The sequence below is a fragment of the Colius striatus genome, chromosome 7, assembly GCF_028858725.1.
Source record: "Colius striatus isolate bColStr4 chromosome 7, bColStr4.1.hap1, whole genome shotgun sequence".
Classification (NCBI taxonomy): domain Eukaryota; kingdom Metazoa; phylum Chordata; class Aves; order Coliiformes; family Coliidae; genus Colius; species Colius striatus.
The window spans coordinates 33,737,916-33,758,639 of NC_084765.1; the positions used below are offsets into that span (position 1 = coordinate 33,737,916).

The 20,724-nt window shown below is 40.5% G+C and overlaps 1 long non-coding RNA gene across 2 annotated transcripts in view; it reads right to left on the reverse strand.

The window, feature by feature from the left end:
* Positions 1-800: 800 nt before the first annotated feature.
* Positions 801-20,724, reverse strand: part of LOC133625749 (uncharacterized) — a 42,900-nt gene continuing 22,976 nt past the window's right edge. The window contains exons 4-6 of one of the 2 annotated variants that reach the window (XR_009819047.1): positions 7,411-7,643; positions 6,160-6,293; positions 801-4,727 (exon numbers count right to left, since the gene is read on the reverse strand). This is a non-coding gene — a long non-coding RNA (uncharacterized LOC133625749). Of the gene's footprint in view, positions 4,728-6,159; positions 6,301-7,410; positions 7,644-20,724 lie in introns of both variants that reach the window. The other variant, XR_009819048.1, reaches the window with a different exon arrangement.

A 20,724-nucleotide genomic window follows, 5' to 3' on the forward strand; every position in this document is an offset into this window, starting at 1 on the left:
ACAGTGTAGTAATTAATTCCATAAGCGTGAGCTGTAGCACAGGCCAAGCATGAAGTAAAGAGACAGTCTGGGCTGTCATTATTTTTGCATTAGACATTTCTAGCCGCTGCTATCCATATTCATCTGATGTCTCTGTTTAACTTCCCTCAGAGCACCTCAAAGAGGAAATGACTGGCAGGATGAGAAAAAAAACAAGACTAAACCAACCTCATAAGAGCATGAAAACATGAATTTTTTTCGTTTTGTACATGATCAGTGATGTTTGCTAAGGATTTGGAGGTTTTATTCCATTTTTATAAAATCTAGATTTTTTAGCCTTTATCCCACACATCTGGGCAAAGGCAGGGAATGAAGATTCCCTGAGAGGTAAATTATATGAAATATTGAGATCTCAAGTAAAAAGTGAAAGTTTGGAAAAAGAAATGGTAGTGGATAAAAATCCCAGTTTTCTGTCAACAAGAACATTTTCAAAGAAGCCAAGTTCTTTCTTTCCTCTCTGTTACCTCTACAACAAACATGGTTATGTGTATTTTTCCATTTAATTTCCTCTCACTTCTCCCTTTTTGCTACTTCCTCCAGCTGTTCCTTTTCTCCATCCCCTCTTGCCTCCAGTTTGTGCTTATAATTAATTGCTTCTGTAGTAGGTTGGGAGTAAAAAAAAAATGAGACTGCTTTCAAACATTTAGCTCTTGACAGCGAATATCACATATTGGTACAACAATTGATGTGCTTAATCCTAAATATTCTGTTCTAGGGTTTCAATCAAAAGGTTAAGACACTGATCAATCCATTTATCTTTAGTAATGCATTTGCAGCTTTATTTTCCAGTGAGGAGCACTAGATTTCCATACTTAGGTTGGGGAAAGAAGAAAAGCTGTTCCTTTGAAGGAATTCTTGTTCGTGATTGTATTTGTTTCCCTATTTTTTCATTGCCCTGGCCATTAACCCCCAAGTGCAACCATTTCATCTAAAAAGCTGCTGTGTTTCTTAGGGATTTTCCGACTTGTGTTACTTATGCCCAGACTGTGATCTCTGCAGTGAGTTGGGTACATGTAACACCCGGTAAATGATGTATCTCTACTCAGCCAACTTTCACAGCAGCGTTTCTCCAGAACTGGATCCCCAACACGCCTACACCCGATTTATCTGAGAGTCAACAAGAGGGAAAAATAGGCCTACAGATGCAGGTACAGCAGAGAAAGAAATGAAAGGCACGAATAAGCTCAGCAACTTGAGAGTTCATTTTCACAGAAACACTCTTTTTAATGAAAAAAGGGGAAAAAAAAAAAAAAGCAAGCCAGGAAACATGCTGAATCATCCAAAATGTCGCAGAGAATGATTCAGACCTTGCTGAAACTAGATACTCATTTCTCTGTGTCCTTTTCATTCTTTCCTACAGATTGCCTGAACCTTGGACACAGAGGGAAGAATGGTTTTTTTCCCTTCCTGCAGTTTCTCTTCTGTCAGAGAAGGCGGCATAAAGCAGTGAACGCTCTCTGTTAGAGTCATCAGAATAAATGGATGAGACATTTATAGTAGTTCTGCTTTAATATATGTGGCTGCTTACTAAGAGGTTTGCTCTACCCATAAAATACCCTCGCATGCTGGCAGTTTGATGTTTTCTTTTCTTCTCTCACAGAAAGGACTAAAATGTTGGATTTCATGGCTTCCAACACAACTCCAGGAAAAGCACCTCTTTCCAGGGCAGCACTTGTCAAAAAGGAGCTGCTGTTACAATAAATAACAACATCAACATTTATTTTGTTTTGGGAAAGACATTGTGGTAGGGTTTTGTTTTGCCAATAGAAATAACCAGCACTGGGATCTGCTTCATTTTCTTCTATTTTCAGTTTTTGTTTTCTTTTTTCTTTCTGTTGAGAAAGAAAATGACACACACAGAGGAGCCACAGGGAAAAAGATGGAAAATATGGATTGAGGATACTTGTAAAATTACACCTGAGATGAGTCATTTTTCTGAAGTATGATTTTCATTTTCATAGGACTTTTTTGCTGGAATATCAAAATATATGGGGAAAGAAAGTTAATAATGTTTGAACTATAATAGAATATTGACCTATTTTACCTCTGAGAGAGAAGGGGGATAAATCTAGGAATAAATCTAACTCGGTACATCCTGTTGTAGTCAGTTCATTTTCTACAGCAAATAGGTAGGAAGCAGTGGCCATCATTATTATTACCATCATTATTAGGATACTCAGAAGTGTTGCTCGTAGCTACAGTGCATGCCAGAGAGAGCTGTAAAGTGTATTTCACTTTCCACAAAATATCCTAGAGGTGCAAATTAGACAAAAAAAGTTTACTAAGTCTCTTCTGTCTGTGTATTTCCATGCTGATTTTAGACATTTTTGAATTTAAGTGTTAGAGACAAATCCCCAGTGATAGCAATATCTCTTTGTGATGTAAAGATTTTTGTTTTAAAGGAACTCACTTACAGGAATTCCTTTCCTGCTTGATCTGAAAGATGATCTACGTGTTCTAGAATGACTCTGGACATACACAGAGGTGTGCTGTGCAAGGCTTTGTGCTGAGAGATACAAACACTTAACCAAGATAAACTGATTCTTAAATGAACAAACACATCTGTTAATTGTTTTCTGCGATAAAAGGGTAATGGATGCATTAGCAAAATCCAGATTCAATAAAGGTGCAGAGATAAGCTCCTCCTGTTGATAACAGTTTAATTCGTGCACAGAGAGGATATAGGGGAAAACCATGTGATTAAATACCAGGTATTAGAGACTATTTAGGAAAGGACGTGACTGAGAGAAAGAATTAAACTACTGGGAGTAGAAAAGGAAACAGACTGCACATGGGAAGTCATGTCAACCCATTGCTGGAAAAGAGCTGGTATCCAAAATTATCCTCCTTGACCACCGTATTAAATTAGTAGCTCATCCCTTGCCTGTGTTCATCTGTGCCAAGGATGGGTCCCTTACTCTACCAGGCAGTCATTGACATACATCTAGAAAGGCAAGGCTGTGGAAAGACAAGGAGAAATGAAGCTGCCTTGCCAGAAGCCTTGGGACCACATTGGGCCAGAATATCTAGAGAGAAAAGACAGGAATAGCTCTAGAGAAGTCCCAGCTTGTGTGATGTTGCTTTGCCTTGCTCATTTTCAGGCAGAGAGGTGGTTGGTCAGTTGGTGGTTTAGGACATGTAGGACACCTGTACAAGAATCATCAGCATCTGTGAGTGGCTGGTGCATGAGTTATCCCCTGCTTCTTATCTACTGCAAACACAGAGGTTGAAAAGGCTTTCTGAAACCTCTAGGGACCAAACCATGGGCAGCAGGGGATGAGGCAAGACTTCAAAAGATGAGGAGATGCTATTACAGCTTGCCATGGTCATAGTCATACATGTAATGTATTACATCACTGCCATGATGCAGGTTTCTCTTAGGAAAATAGTAGAGAGGAGACTGGAACAGAAAGGAATCTGAAAACAAAGATGCTTCCATGATCTAGATGATAGTACACTGAGAAAAGGAATAAAGCATCCAGAATTTTGTCTCAAACAGGAGTTATTAGGGCAGAATTGCTCAAAGTCGTGCCTGAGAAGAGGTGTTCTGTTAAGTCATGCAAGAATGTCCAAGCTCTCCCTTCATTTAGAGCTCTAGAATCAACAGTAACATCTTGTACCATGAAGAGCCATAAAGATCTTAATGTATAGCCCGTAGGATACAGTCAGCACATCTGTTACAGCAAACACTTTGACTGCTTTGCCATTCTATACTGCAGCAAATAAGCTTTTCTTTCTTCCCTCTCTGAACCTGTTTCCCAGATGTAGTTGGCATTCTTTTTCCTTTGATGAAATTTGAATTTAAACCTGGGGAAGGTCACATTACATCTTATCTTGAACTTTTAATCCAGTACCACCACATTCTGCATTTTTCTGTACACTGGGTTGTTTGTGATAATTGAACGAACTTAACCTCCTGCAGTTTTGATTTCATGTCACCAAAAAGACTTGTCTGCCTTCATGAATCAGGCTGCCTTGTTCTTTTCCTCCACTTCTTTCAAAGTCCTTTCTGACAAAGCCAATGACCCTTGGACAATATTTCCTATTTATTTCACTGTCTGAACCTAACTTGAACAGTTGCACTGAGAATGACAAAAGTTAAACAGCCTGAAAAATAGGCTTCCAGCCCCTGAGGCAAAAGTTTAAACTATTATTTTTAAAATCCTTTTTTTTTTCATTCTCTCAAAACAACCTGAGAACACTCTGCTGCTGAGCTAATGGTTAATATAGAAATTGCTGCATTCTCTTGTTTTACTCTTTAACCAGTTACAGTGAAGGCTTTGTGTTTCAGATACCACAAAACAACTGCAACAGCAAGTAATTGTACATCAGCGTTGGATATCACTCGTCAAAGACAAAACCAGTTGTAAACTGCTTCTATTTCCAAGGCTGATGTGCCTTGCAAGTCATTTTATTCTTTCTTTACAGCTCTCCTTAAAGCTCACTCATGTAATTCAGGCAATTCCCAAGAAATGTGAGCTCTGATTTGGCTCACTTCTTGAAGATCTCGTGGTACTTTCTGAAGAATTCCCTCCCAAGTCAAATTCTTCCTCTCCATCCAATTCTTCTTTCCCGATTTTGCTCTTTCTCTAAGGTGCAGGTCTTCTTCTACAGATTTTCTTCTGTGCTGGAGTTATCCAAAAGTGCTTCACCCCAGAGACAGTTGTACTACAGCAAGGGGTTACTTCCTATGAAAATCGTAAGAAGAAATGAGTAAACGTAAAATACCTTCGAAAAACCGTTATTCCATTAAAAATTAACTAAAACTTCATTGTAAACTGAACAAAAAAAAAAAGAAGAGGATTAAAACCACTCATTCTTTCTCACTAAAACACTTGTTCCTTTTTCACTAAAACAACACTGGCTCATGTTTTCCATTCTTGCATCTTTGTAACAATTTATGGAAGTGCCTGTGTGATCACCTAAGAATCTCTGATTTTCTTTAGCCTCTGTTTTATGGTGTTTTCAGCTGTCTAAATATAAGTATATACAGCACTACATGGTTTACAAGACCTACTGAATGTCACACAAATACCACTAACAACCCTAAAACCCACTTCACTACCAGTGTGTTGAAACATGTTTATACAAAAGACACAGCAAAAATTTCAAAGAGTAAAGGCATGTGCAAAAAATAAAGCCTGTTTGCAGGATACTGAGAAAAGTATAGACAGGTTTTAAATCATCATATACATGCAACAACTACTTTACCCAGTTCTATTCCTAACCACCAGCAGGTAGGTAGTGAGACTCCATCAACCACTTTGTTTTCTTTTCTTTGGCTTTTATTCTAATTAAAGACATCCAGAAATGTTCAGGGCTTTATTGGTCTTCAGAATTAATTAGAGATCAGACCTAATAGTGTTATTCCTTCATGGAGATTAAGGGATAACACTATTAAAAACCCACAGCCATTTAGGACATGCACTGACAAATGAACACATTCATGTTATTTATGTGTTGTATCCATACACACACACATAAATGTTTATGTGTAGAAGAACATTTGAATACTGAGTATTAAAATGAATATTTCTTGTTTAGCTTTGTAATATGCTGTTGCAGTGCTTCAGAGCTGAGCCAAAAGCATAGCAGCAAGTGGCAGTATCTAGTTAACATTTCTGCTCATGCCAAGTCTATGGCTTCTCCCCATGCCCACTACGAGCAGTCCCTTGAGGAACTGCATTATGATACCTCCTGATTACAGTCAGCATCTCTAAATGATCAGCCAATAAAGACCAAAGACCACAATGCATGGCATAGGTCAGGTGTCAGTGAGTGCCAGAGCACCCTGGTAGCATCAGTGCAACTATTCCTGTATCCAGTCCTTTCCAGCAACTCAAAGTTCATGTAATTTGAAACTCTGGAGGTTAAGAGAAACTGAATACAACCTGCTGTTCTCAAAGGCAGACCTTTGCCCTGGGACACTACAGTCCCACTGCTGTCATCACCAGTGAAGGTGATGCAGAGTAATGTGGTTTGGTGCTTGCTCTGAACTAGTCCTGGGCATTCACTTTCAATCTCTCTCCAGCAGTGGGCTTTTTGGGCCTCTGTAATGGTCTGATGGAGGAGCTGCAGGAACGTAAATCTATCCATAATAGACTTGTTTATCTTAGTTACCTTTTATGTGTCTTTTATGTGTCTTTTCTCAGTAGTTCCTGGATCCCCAGCATCAGCAACGTGAAAATCACTGCTGCAGAGGCTCAAGTTCATCTTTGTAAATCCTCTGGAGACCAGGCACCGTGTCTCAGAATCTGTCAACTCAACAAGTTGGATTAAACCTGACAGGAGATCCTGTATTATTCTTATCAGTAAATGCTAGAGACAAGCCCATACAGCCTTCACACGATTTGCTCCATTTATTTTCTTCATCCCTTACCTCATTCTGCTCTCACTTTATTCCTATTGTAGTTGCACTCCTTTTTCATTGCAAATGAAGGAAACACATGTTCAGTAGAAAGAAAAGCCTATTCTGCTAGTTGGGTATTATCTGCTACAGGATAGTTTTCCTTCCTCAGGTGTGAGCTAGTGCTTCTATAGCTAAATATCTGGCAAGTGCATGATAGGAGGGATATTGACACCACTAAGCTTCAAGTCACTCTGCTGCTACAACAAGAAGCTGTGCCTAACTCAGACTGCTGGAGCTGGTGGAGTGAAATCCAGGACCACAAAACAAATCCTGAAGCACTACCTGAACTGAACACAGCACTCTTGGTAGTCCTGGTGACTGGGTAAATGCTTTTCAAGCCAAAGCAGCAAATTTGAGCGCTTCACCTCTCTGAGAGGAAATTAATGCCTACTTTGAATATTCAGCTTCTAGACTAAGTTTTCCCCTTTCTGTTTTCCCATGCCAAGCCTCTAGCCTTCAGGTTGCTGCCTTCTGCTTTCCCAGAAGAGTTCAAGAAAGCACTGGAGCAGAGGAAAATGGTTACAAACATTTATGTCACAGTAAGCAGATGCAGGCTAATGACAGATGAGTGACAGCCCTCACATTGCAGGTTCCTGCCTGCACTGCCAACCTGTGGCTTACAAAGGAGATGCTGTTTATGGCACTCACTGGACAGCTTTGCCATTTAAAACACTTTGTGGTACCATTTGCAAAATTTTCATGCTCAGTGCCAAGTGAAAAGAAAGCAGGGAGTCAAACATTAAACATCTGCAAGGCTCATGGCACTGATGTCTGCACCAAAGAAACCTGGCGTGTCTGAACTCCTCTCGAGAAGGGCTTTTTTCCCCTTTCTCTGCCACTCTCTATCTCTCTTTTCTTCTCGGCTTCCCACCACATCCTGATGTTTGAGTCACTGCCGGCTGTACTTTTATCAACAATGAAACACAGAGACACCTTTCACAGCTGCTGAGCTGGTTTCTTACTTGGAATTTGGCTTTATAGAGGTGAGTTGTTTGCTTTTGGAGAGCTCATACACATGTGTACACAGCTCCAGACTTGCACACAAAGAATCCTCCATTTGCTTACGCTGTAGCGAAACATCAAAGCCACAGACCGCTGAGTCCAGCATCAGAGGAGATTGCTGCTGTCCTGTCACCCTGGCACAATGAGGTGATGCCAGATAGGCTAGAAGGTGGTCCAGGGTTTATTTAGAGCCCTGTAAAATAAAAAATAAACAGTAATAGGGATGATGATGCCAGATACACTGCAAAGTGACAACAGCATCAAGATTAACGTTACTGATTTAGGATCCTTACATAGAAAATTCTTTTTAGAGGTGCAAAGTGTTTTTAGAGATGAATTTTCATCTTTTCAGTTCACTGAAGTTTCTCATCCTGCTGCATTCCCCTGTCACTGAGAAATGTTATTAACTGGGCTGGACCAAAGAGTGGGGCGAGTTGCTCTTCCAGAAGCACAACCTGCTACCTCCTGGCACAGCAGCTTGTTCCCACATGTGCTGATACCTCTCAAAGCCAGCCTGTTTCTGGGGCATAAGAAAACTTGAGTAACTTTCCTTCTTGATATCCATTTCCCTCCTTGTCCAAAGCCCGGCATGCTGTTTTTCATTTTCACACTGCCTCTGCACTTCCTGACTCCCTCTCATACAGAAAACAATGAACTCCAGCAAGAAAGGCTCTTCTGATGGTATTTCCTGCCTGTCAAACAACAGGAAGCATCAGAAACCTTGTGAGAAAACCATTTCTCATGACACTGCTAGGTTAATAAGCTGGGCCCAGATGGCTTGGATAGGTTTGGAGAGCATTCACATTAGTATCTAAGCATTAAGATGTTTATCTGAACTTCTACTCCTGTTGAGGTTTGGCTATCTCTTTCAGGTTTCACATAAACTTTGACGTCGTCTGCACTTTCTCTGGCCAAATTCATTACATGGAGAGGGTTATTTGTACCTCCTGATCAGCTCAGGGTGTGCATAGTGCTCTGAGCTGCTCTAGTTGCATAAGGATGGCATTGCTTCTTGTAGTTTGCTCACACTTGCGGGGTTTTAGCTCACACATATCCTGACAAGTGGGGATAAATCCCTTAGTTAATCCCTTTGACATGAGCAGCCATTCATTCAAAACTCTTCCAAGTAAACAAAGCGAAAATTTTCTCCTTCAGTGTTTTTCAGTCATCTAAAACTGGGGAAAAGAATTGCATTGTGTGTGTGGTTTAGTTCACCCATCACATGAATTGAATAATAAACAGTTGAATCAAAGAGTGTACTTCGTCCAAACTTGTTAATGACTATTGGAAGAAAAGACTTGAAAGAGTTCAAGTTCACTTCCCAAATAATTCACAAATCAGAAAAGCAGCTCTGGTCCTGCTTGGAAAAGCAGTGAATTTCTGTTGAATTTAGCATCTACCCTTAACAATAACCACATGCTTAAATCCACGTAAGATGAGTGAGACTAGAAAGAGTGCTGAGCTGGACACTATGGTGGAACATTTTCAGCTGTTTTCAACCCTGGAATTCTTTTCCCCCTGCATCCTGCAGACGCTGATGGAAATCCCCGTGGTAGCCGAAGGCATTTGGGTATTCACTTCTGCATGGCAAAATTTCCCCGTGGGCTTTGCAAAACTGGATCCAGCTCTTCTTTGTATTTGCCTGAATGACATTGTTAGCTACTGATTTCTCTAGGAGACAGTATAGCTCCAAAAATCAAAGGTTCGATTTGGCTGTAGTGGTAAATGGAAATAAAAGAGAGGCAAATTACCAATTTCCTGCCTGAAATGAAAGTAGCTACCGAGATGCAATAAAAAAAAGTCAAAGATTCAAACTGCATTACTCAGCAGAGCTTCTCAGAACATACCTGAAATTGTCTCTTCACTTTCTTTTTCTCATCTATTCCCAGGTAGACCAGACTTTTCTCTGCTGTGATGTGTTGGCAGCAAATAACATTTCATGAGACAGATACAGTCTGCAAACTCCCGTCTGCCATTCTTATTAACAATTTTCCCCCCTCATCTACGTCTGCTTCACCCAAAACAAACAGTCCACATGTCAGATGTTCATTATATTGATGACATCCCAATGACAACCAATTTATTTTCCTGCCTGCACCTCCAAGAATTGTATTAGTAATGATGTCTATCTGCTCTAGAGATGCTTTGTAAAAACGGATGGTCTGCCATGAGGATACTTAATTACATCTTCTTAAAGGAGCACAATTAAGTTTGCAGGTAAAACATTGCTCTGGGGTTAAAAATGTGTTTTCAAATTAGTTTTCGTGGTGGGTAGGATGTTTAATTTTCATTTCGGTAGCCGAACTGGACAATTGATCTGAGAGATCTGGTAAGATGAATGTTCTCAAAAGCAGAGATGACACTCATCAGAGCTATCTGTCAACCTTTAGCCAATGTGATATGTGGTGATAAAACCAGCAAAACAACATGCCCATCTGACTGCATCTAGTCATGAGGGACCCTCTGAGGTAGAGATGCTGTAATGCTGTGGGAACAGGGCAGACGTCCCCCAAGACTGTCAGTCAGTTATACAGGGCATTGCTGAAACTGCAACTCTTGATTTCAAGGCCTCCTGGGGTCACAGTAAGGAAACTTCAGTCCCTAAAGAGATGTCCAACACTACTAAAGCCTGTACAGAAGATCACATAAAATGCTTGTTCTGGACCAGGTGTGTGTTTACCACTGAAACCATAAGTTTGTCACATTTTCAGCTTGCATAGGCTTTCATAGGACAGTTGATCATTCCACAATGGGATGCAGGGCTTGAGCCACAACAAAAATCTGGATCCTTTGCCCAGAAGGGGGCAAGGTAAAGATACATTGGCCAAGCAGTGATCAACTCATACTCTCAAGGCCTTAGAAAGTCTCTTGGTTCTCCTGAACTCTCCACGGGATGTAGGGGTCATTCATCTGTAGTTTCGAAAGTATCCTGACTGGGAAAAGCTGAACTTTCTGCAACAGCTTTGTTTGACTATTTATCCTTTCACCTCAATCTGCTTCAATGTTTTCCACATCACCTCTGACATATTTAGTTTCCACATTAGCTATAACATATTTATTACTTTTAGCTGAGCAATTCCTTTCTGAAAGGAAATCACTTTCTCACAGCATTTTGGAAATGAACCTAAAAAAGATGCCTGAAAGGAATGTCACGAAAATACATGTAGCAATACTTCCCTGCAATACAAAACATAACTCATTTAACATACAGATCTCTTCAAATGCTGGAAACCACCTGCTTCCCAAAGCACACAGTCCTGTAGTCCAACCCAGGAAAAGAAATCGTAGCTACATGCATGCATACACACACACACACACACAGAGGCATATAAATCCTTATCCAAGTCTATTTTAGCACATCAGAAACCAGAAACTGTCAATATATATATTAAAAAAAAGGACATAAAGAAGAAACTCCTTTGTGTACTACCAATTTAAAAATAGTCTATCATAGTTGTTTCCAGAATATGTCAGCATATAATTTAAAACAAATGTTTTGGATGAAAACAGAGCTTTTCAAATTACTTGTGGCAAATAATACTTATAATAACATTGCTTTTATCTGTGGTCTTTTCTCTCCTGTCTTCTGCTAAGCCACTCATTACTAGAACATAATTACTGTACAGTTTGGACAAGTAATAGCCAATGTGTTATCTTTTTGCAAATTGCACAGTATATTTTGTTAGTTGATTTTAATAATAATAATGACTATATTGGTTGTCTCAATTATATGTTAAAATTTCAATTTCTTGACTGGAGAGACAGAAGAGCTTAAAACTGAAAACCAGCAAACAGTAAGTGACAATAAATCCAGTTCCAGGTGCAAACAACTAGTTGAAAACAATTAGCTTAATGAGTTGCAACTCATTAAAAATGTGTTGCAGATATTGGGTATTAATCACAATGTGACCAAAATCTTCATGTTGACCAAACTTTCCAGCTTATTCATGAAACAATTTGTGAATGAGGTTTTAAGTACTATACCTGCTCCAACTGACTGATTAGAAAAAAAAAGACTGTTCTGGAAAAAAAACTAGATGAGACATTTGGTCTGAGCTGTGTTTGGGAATATTCTTTGCCTTTCTGGTTCCCACAGCTAGTGATTCTTGCAAATGCTGATGATGCTGCTTAGGCCACTCTCTTCCCAAGTTAAAAGTTTCTTCACCAAGCCAATCACCCCAGAGCAATAGATCCACTAGATCATATCCACTGAGAAAGGGCCATACTCCAGTACTATGATTTTCCATGCACGTACATACAAGAGATTAAATCAAACCTCTAGATACAAAAAAACCCAAAAAAACCCAAAAAAAACCCCAAAACCCAAACCCTTCTGTTCTTTAGCAAAGTTTGGATTGAGGTTTAGATCCAAACTCCACAGCCTGGGATCGTTGCCAGATCTGTCGTGTCTTTCCATTCCTCTTTCTGGACACGATCAATAGTGGCTGTGCCAGTGGAAATGAGAGTTAGAAGCAGGTTTTAGTACTCTACTAATTTGTGTGAAAGCAAAAAAGGAAGAAGAATACTTAAACTGCAGCCTTGCTTCACAAAATCTCCATCTCCCCTCTGCAGACTCGGGGTTTGGACAAAGGGCAGTTTTAGGGTGCTCAGCACACAACCCATCACCTTAAAACTGCCATGCTGGCCAAGGCCTCATTCTGCTGAAATCTTTCAACACTGAAATAAATGGATAGACTTCATATGGTGGAATAGATTTCACCACAGTAACATGCAAGTAAAATGGAAAGCTCCATGGAATTTGCTCCTTTTGCTAGATTTTGAATGCTTTAGTCTAACTCTTTACTACCTTGTATTGAACCTAGCACTAAACCTCTTGACATCAACGACTAGACCAGCTTTGATGAGCTCTGCCTTCAGCCTATTCTGAGAAAAACATCAGCTTTTCATATTCCACAAGGAATGAAAGTGTGTGGTAGGTATGCCTGTGAGAAAAATGTTACAAATTCTTCTCAATCTCTTACTTATTTCAAACAGTAACCACAGAATTCACGTGCTCTTTATAAGCAAACTATCTATGAGACTTTCATATGCATGAGCCATAAATACTGCATTCAGTCAGGTTCCTGCCACATTATTAATAGGTATTCTGTTTATGCCTACCAGATTTGATAGAAAACATTGCCTCCTCTGACGGGAATACACAAGGAGTATTTGGCACCCATGAAGTAAATGCTTTTTGATGTAAATTGCTCCAGAGCTGGGCTTACAAAATGTTTATTCGAGGCTTTGCAACAATCTGTTTGGATACACCGCAGCTAGGGAACGTGTCACCTACAATGCTGCTGAGCAGAGGTTCCAGTTAAATCATTTTTATGGTAATGTAAGCCACGCTGCAAAGAACTGCTAGCACAGACTGCAAGCCATGCCATGTTTGAGAAAAGTTGATTTGTTATTTATTTCTCTTTAAGGTGGGCTGATAAACTGAGGCATTTGCTGGATACCCTCAGCAGAACCACATGTGGCCTTTTGGTGACAGTGAAGAGCTGGGTGCAAATGGCTGAAGACATTCAACATTTTGCCAGTTTCTCTACAAATTAATTGCTAAAGTCTTTGGAAATTAAAGGAAAATAGAATCTCTATTTGATACTAAATACTCTGTTTCTCTTGGGGCCTGCAAATCTCAACATTTTGTAGGGGACTGAAAAGCCCCCTTCCTGTGTACAAACCTGTAACAGGCTTTGCTCTCTGGGCATACACAGAATATCACATCCAAATGACAACCTACAAAAGTAAACTTTCTGTTTCCAGTAGCAGCAACATGTAGAGCACCCATGTTATTTATCTGTTTGCTCAGAGGCAGTCTCCCAAGGGCCTGATCAAATAGCCCATTAGAGAGTCTGTACACCATGAAGAGATCCCAACTCAAGGCACCTGCAGCCAGATGCTGCCCAGGAGACAACTAGATGCAGAGCTGGCAGCCAGGAGCAGCAAAGCCTAGAAAATGTTAAGCTGAGCAAGGAGAACGTTTTTCCCCCTCCCCAAAAGACCCTGCAGGATTGTCTGCAGGTCAGGTCTCTCTTCAGTCACTCACACATCTAGTTAATAGGATTAGAGAGGTTCACAGAAACCAGTGCAGCCTCTGCGTTTTAAGTAACCTATGATGGCCCTACCTCATTTTGTGTAGCTCTCAGACATACGGTTGCTACAGGGCCAGAGCCACATCTGTCTCCTCACCTGTTTTTACTCTGATCTGATTTTCCTGTTCCCCACTACCTTTACCTCAGTGTCCCCTGTTAAACTGATGAACAGGCTTGGCAACCATATCCTCTTAAAAAAGGAATAAAAAAAGAGATGCCTTGTCAGGCAGATTTTAGAGATGATTCTCCATGCATCTGGAATCTAGCAAGCCATGAAACACCTGTGCCCTCTTAAAGGTTCACTTTAACCAGGCTGAGGGCACATAAAGACAGTGCTGTAAGGGATCAACCCAATTGGCCTGTAAGTAATGTGCCAATGTTGAAGGAAGAACATATTTAAAAGGCTAGATCACTCTGCTCCTTAAGCTCCCTTGTATTCTCCCTGTAAATCTGGCCACACTCACCATGACTGATCTAAAATATTCCATTTTTAATTAGTTCCAGGCTTGCAAATGTGATTGCTACATCTGCACGACATAGCAGTGCCAAATCAAAGTCTGAGGCTGATGACCGAGTACTGCACAGTTTAAAGACCTGTTGAAGGAAAAAATAGGGCTACTCTACTTTTGGAAAGCTTGGAATAGCCAGGTCTCCACCTTGATCTTGCAGCCCCATTAAAAATGAGCAACTGGGGGATATTCTTCAACTTCTGCCAGATTGAAAAAACAGATCTCAGAAATGATCCAAATTCATAAATGCTGTGCTGTTCTGAAAATGTCTCTTTGCAGAGATACTACCAGTAATTGTATCTGGAAGCTGGGGAATACCTTGGTTCACTGAGGTCATGTTCTGAAGCAGATACTGACTGTGTCAGGGTCTGGGTTACTTTCTCACTGGGGGCATCCCACAGCACAGGGATGGAACAACCGTCTCATTTACTCTCAGGTGACACACCAAACTTCCTTCTCTCTCTTTGGCACAGTAATTCTCCACCTTCAATGTCCTATTTTGGTAATATCAAATGACACTGGTTTTTTTCCTATGTCAGAGGCATAAGCTGTTAATACGGACAAAACCTAAATGCTCTTAGGGGGCATGTTTTCCTGATACCTGGGTGCAACCTTTTCACAGGGCTGTTAACATAGAGCTCTGTTGGGCAGCTACTTGAAATGCAAGGCACTAAAGGGGGAAGTGGAAGAATTCCTTGAGAAATTATAAGGAGGATAATAACAAGAGAAGGAATGCATCAGTAACAATAAAGCACACGAGCATGACTGACAGAGAGACAGTTGGACTGAGAGACAGTCACGAGTCATATTCTGTGGAATTTTATGCCAACTGAAACTGATGTTTTTGTGGTTCTCAGAAATCATTTCTATCCCTAATTAGATGTCATGACTAAGCCACCATAAGTCTGTGCAGGTGCTTTTTTGCTTTTTTTCACTTTTGTAAATGTTCTGTGTTACTTTTTACTCTCTTGTGAGCAAGGCTGAAACTCTCTCACAAGGACTAGGAGGTTAAATCTAAATCATTACAAACTGTGGCTTACATAAATCTAACCATATGCACACTCTTAAATGTTAAACTAAAGGTCTGTGTGCAACAGTTCTTGCCATCAATTCTCAAATCCAAGAAAACACAACTCTGGATGTCTCTCTGCTCTAGTAAGATCTCTCTTAGCAAAGATACCAGCACCCAGCTTCCCCTTGCATCAAAGCTGACCACAAAATCATTTTGCTTGCAACAGCCTACAGTTCCTGTGGCTGTGTGCTGCTTACATAGAGGTGCTGAGGTGGAATATGAGGCTGGAGGTTGAGTTACTGAGGGTGAATATTCTGTAGACAAAGTGCCTTTGCATTTCTGAAGACTCTGGTTAGCTGGAACACAAGCCTGCTATCTGTTTTTGCCTTGCCTTGTCAGGATTAGCAGTACCTACCTGGGATCTGCAATGTTGACCATGGCTGTCAATTAAAACTAAACACATTTCAGTGTGGCTGCCAGCCAAAAACACAGAACCTGCCAAATAGTAAACACAGAAGATCTGCCTAGTTTCAAAACAATTGTGCCACTGCTGTGAGAAAAGTGTGCTTATAATTCCACTGTAATCCAAGGGTTGCCTGTGCCAATTCCTAGCTGATAGACGAGGTCTTCAGAGCCATCCAGAGCTCAGTCTTCCTGCTATCAGATCTTCTTTCTTCAATTTGAGGACCTCTAAAATTTTATATTTTCTAAGAAACTTTTCCAATAACCTTTCTAAACTGGGAATGGATGCTCACTGAAAGAAATAACAGTGATGACTGAAAAAGATCTCAGAAGATGAAAACAGATTGCATCGTGTTTGGAAGTTTTGGGACATTTTGACCTTCCAAAAACAATGTCTCAAAGCTATTTTGCATGTGGCAGCAGTGAAGAAATAGGGCTCCAGGAAATTCATTCCTCTCATCCCATCTCCATGGGACTCTAAACTAAAACTCAGTTCTAATTCTTTGGAACTTGGATACAGAGTTTCTATTTTCTGAACTATGCAAGAGGATACAGGTGCAATAAGGAATGGTGACAACGCTACAAGCTGCCCTTCAAGTGATAGGTAAGCAGGCTTGCACAAACTGTTGAGTAGATGATACCAAGACGAGCACAGACTTATTTCCTGGCATCACAGGGGCCAGACCTTGCAGTGTTACAGAGCCCCTTCTTTGGTTTGTATATCATCCTTAAAACCTACCACAGAAGAAATATGTGTTTAATTTGATATATAAATGGAAACCAAACAAAAATATGGAAGCACATTCTACTGTGTTAAACTGAACTTGGTAAAGCCTCTGACAGTCATGTTTTCTTTAGCCAGAGATATCCACTTGCCTTTTCAATTAGGCTTAGATTCAGACCAGAAATGTGGTAGTGCTGGGCCTAAAATAGGGCTCACATGTTCCAGCTTTCACCATTATTGCCTCAAATCTCAACCGTGAAGATCTGACAACGCGATGGGACAGGTAGATCAAGGGAAAGAAATATGGAGACACTAATAACTAAATACTCTACTTCAATCCCTGCCTTTCATTCGGAAAGCCCCTAAAGCACATTACAAATTGGGTTCTTTAGCTCTCCAAACCATTTAATTCACCCATGAAATAAAACCACCTCAGGAAGTGGGATAGGGAGGAGGGCAAAGAAAGTGGCAGATGTTTAACATCAGCCCAACAAAACTTCAAATCGGGAGTAAGAAAACTGACAAACCCAAAGACTTATTTATTAAATCACCAGATACTTGCCCTCTCTTTACTTTGAGTTTCCTATAATGCAGGTAAAGGTTCCAAATTTCATATTTTACAAAGTTTTCGAAGTGTTTTGGCAGCCCTTAGGGAGTTAAATGTTACATATGACTGGCAGGTTCTCACTGAATGCTCTTCTGCCTGTCCAGGAAAACTGAAACAGCTTTTCTTCAGGGAAGTACTCTAATATAAATTCTCAATCTAGGCATCATCACAAAGAGCAGGATTCCATAGCCACCCTGAGTTCTCTAATTTCTGAGTGGGAACAGCATCACTATTGAGGGAATATTATCAGAATCGGTAGTGTAAAACATTTCTCTATCTGTACATACCTGTATAGCCACAATTTGTTTACTGTGAAGGTGCTTACCATCTGTTCTTCCATTTGAGCACAATGGGCAGCACTGGCATGGTATTTTTGGCAACAAACAGCAAAACAGGTTGGCTCTCTCTGGACTTGCCCACCTTCTCTCAGCAGCAGCCTCAAATGCTGTTTTGTTTTGACACGTGTTTCCAATAAAAGCACAAAGTTCGTATTGACAAGAGGAATGCTGGACCAGACCACTGGCATTTCAGAGCAGCCACAAATCCTGCTTTCTCATAGCCCCCAAGGGTCAATTCCATGCAGCAAGAATCCCCACTTTCTAATTATTCACGTTCTTCCACAACCAGCCTCATTATCTGGTGAGCTACTGTCAGCTGAGGCCGATTTTTTCAATTATTTAAAGAGACATTGTCAACTCAACTGTGCCCTATTTACACACATAAAATCAATAATCTCTTTCCCATTACCTCTGCTACGTCTGCTTTAAATACTGCTCTGAAGTTTGGACACAAGCAGCGGAGGTTTTCGTCTTTACAGTAAATACCCCAGAGAGACGCTTTGGTGACCCATGGAAGGTCTGGGCTACTAAGACATGTGAATGAAAACAAAGTGTTGCCACTAGGATATGTTGCTGGAATGTCCTTAGTTTCATGGCTTAGCTAGAAGGTCAAAGTATTTGGAGGGGTTTTTTTCTCAGAACTGCCACCTCAGATTTTGTGATCTAGAGAATGTTTTTCCCCTGACTTAGAAAAGAGCTGTTCTGTAACCTAGCAAGGGACAGAAAATAGTCTAAGTGAGACATATTGTTCCCAAGAACCATGGTTCCTGGTTCTTTCTTTTAATTAATAGTAATCAGGGTGATAAAGGATCAAAGTCCTAGCCTGTATCTCCCCTAGTTTCTCTTCCAAACAAGTGAGGAGCAGGAAAGGTCATGAGGGTCCCTTGCAGCTGGTCTATCTCTACAAGCTGGAACATAAGAGGTTCCAAAGGAATACAAGGAAAAATTTCTTCACTGTGAAGGTGAGGGAGCACTGGAACAGGCTGCCCAGATGGGCTGTGGAGTCTAGTTCTCTGGAGACATTCAAACCCACCTGGATGAGTTCCTGTGTGACCTACTCTAAGTGACCCTGCTCTGGCAGAGGGATTGGACTGGATGATCTTTCAAGGTCCCTTCCAGCCCTTAAAATTCTGTGATTGTGAGGTATGTATGTGATCCACATGGTATGGGAAGGCATCATGGCCTTTTGTATCCTCAGGCTTTGTAGAGGGGAATCTCAGCTTGTTCCATCTCTGCACTTCTTTGGGTATACAAAAATGTCCCTTGCAAACCTTCCAGTAGGAATTACAATGTCATGAGCTGGATTTTCTTCCATATTTCCAGAGCCCATCATCAAAGAGATTAAGAAAAAATGCAGCCTGAGTGAGCTAAATGTCCCCAAGAATCCCTCAAAATCCTAGTAGAATAACTGGGAAAAGGGTACTGGCTCCTACTGATCTTCTGTAGGGGCAAGAGACATATTTTTAGTGGTGGGTATCCTTTATTTATTGACCTCAAATGAATGATCAAAGTGTTAAGAATCATGTCTACATAGGGGATACAGCCAAGATAACTGACACCATGGGCCTTTTCCTCACACCTTACAAGCAAGAAGTATATTGTGGAGTTTATTCTTTAAAACAAATTCTACTCAGATTCCTGAAAACAATTGTAAAGAACATGGGAAAAAAACCCCACTCCTGAGACTCATTGCTATTACATGGTGTGAATTGCCACGTCTTCATATTTCATCTCACACTGGCACAACAATCATGGAAGCTCAAACAAATTTCTCGAATCAGGCTCTCAGGAGAACACTTCAGATCATTTGTTGTCCTTCTCTACAATCTCACATGAAATCAGGCTTCAGTGGGAATGGCCAGTCTCAATGTACCAAAGGCAATGGGATCTCCTCCTAGGAAGCTAATCAAAACCATCCAGTGTCAGCAGAAGGAAGGCAAAAGCAAAGAACCAGCAAATAACAAAATAAATACGATTGCTACCCCTTAAATAACCTTGTCACCAAAACACTGAAGTACACAGATAACTCAATCCTTCTTCTGAGCAAACACACTGTGCGTATTCAACTCGACAGGTTTTTCAAGAGTCATATTCCACAGCTTTCCATATTGTCCTCAGCAGGATACAGATGACAGTCTGGAAAATAATATCTTCTCTAACTTCACTACTCCCTCCCCCACTTTTTTTTTCTTGTAATCATCCATATTATTAATAGGAGGCAGCTGGTTCCCATTAATGTTGGGAAAAGTGGTCTATCTCAGGAATTATGGTTTAAATTGGCTTGTAGTCTGGGGGAATTAGCCATCTGCACCTGGCCTAACATGGATATTTTCAGCCATACTAATCATAAACAGGGCTTTGTTGTAGTTGTGTCCACTCTGTTCTCTCACTCTGTCATATTTTTTTCCCTTTAGAGAGTGGAAAAAAAGAAAAGAAGGAAGAAAAAGGAAGAATCACATTAACCCTTTCACAGAGTTAATCAAAACCTAACTGCTTTGTTAGCATCCTGCATTCTGTTTTGTGTTTGTTACTGAGCACATCTCGTAAGTTTGAATGAGGCCCAGCACAAGTCCTGTAGCTTTTCAAAGGCTGAACAAAATTGGCAAGAGGAAGAGCCAGTTGTTTGGCAAGACAGCTGTGATTTAGCAATATCTTCATGACGTCTGCACGAAGCATAATAGCACATGGGCAGGAAGAGATGCACACCAGAGTGAAACTGGAGAGAGGGAGGGTTGTGGTATGTGAAGCAAAAACACCAGGACATTGCAAATTACTTTGAAAAACCAGCTATAATGCAATGAAAACGTAGGTTTCAGAAGAGTTTCTTTTCCCCCTTCAAATTCATATTAATTTTTTACAAAATGACTGTGTTTATCTAGCATATTTGGGCTGATATAAGAAAAATTGATTCAAAGGTAGGTGAAAATAAATGACATCATCAGGTCAGAGAGCTGCTTTTCTCTGTCTCACAGACTTGGCAGTGCAGGTATAAGCTCTAGCCCATCCCCAGACTCTGTAGGGAACCCAATTGCAGTTGTAAGTGGTTTATTCTAGAAGAACCTGCCCAAATCTTTGACCACTTTTTTTTTTTTTATCTTTCTTAAACAGATGGATCTTTAGAGAGATTTGTAAAAGACTGGATTCTTCTCTTTTTCCACATCAATCTTCCTGACTTAGTAACTACAAATGGCCAGTGTTAATGTGTTTAAAAACCGTATCAACAAAGTCTGGGTGGATAGGTTCATCAGTGGCTGGTAAAAACAACGATCTGGACAAGAGTTCTGACTTGAAAGTCACTGAACTACTGCACACTGGAACCTGTGAGGCTCTGCCAAGGGACTGCTCAGTCTCCTCATGTCCAAATCTCCTACTCTCCCTACAGACAGGAGCACTGGCTGTGGCAGTGTAGATTTTTGTGCATATAGTGCTATGAGGGGTAGCACTGCAAGCAAAAATGCATGCTTTAATCTGACAGTCACAGCTTCATCTGTTGCTTTTTTCTGAACAAAGATAGCTCTATTGGT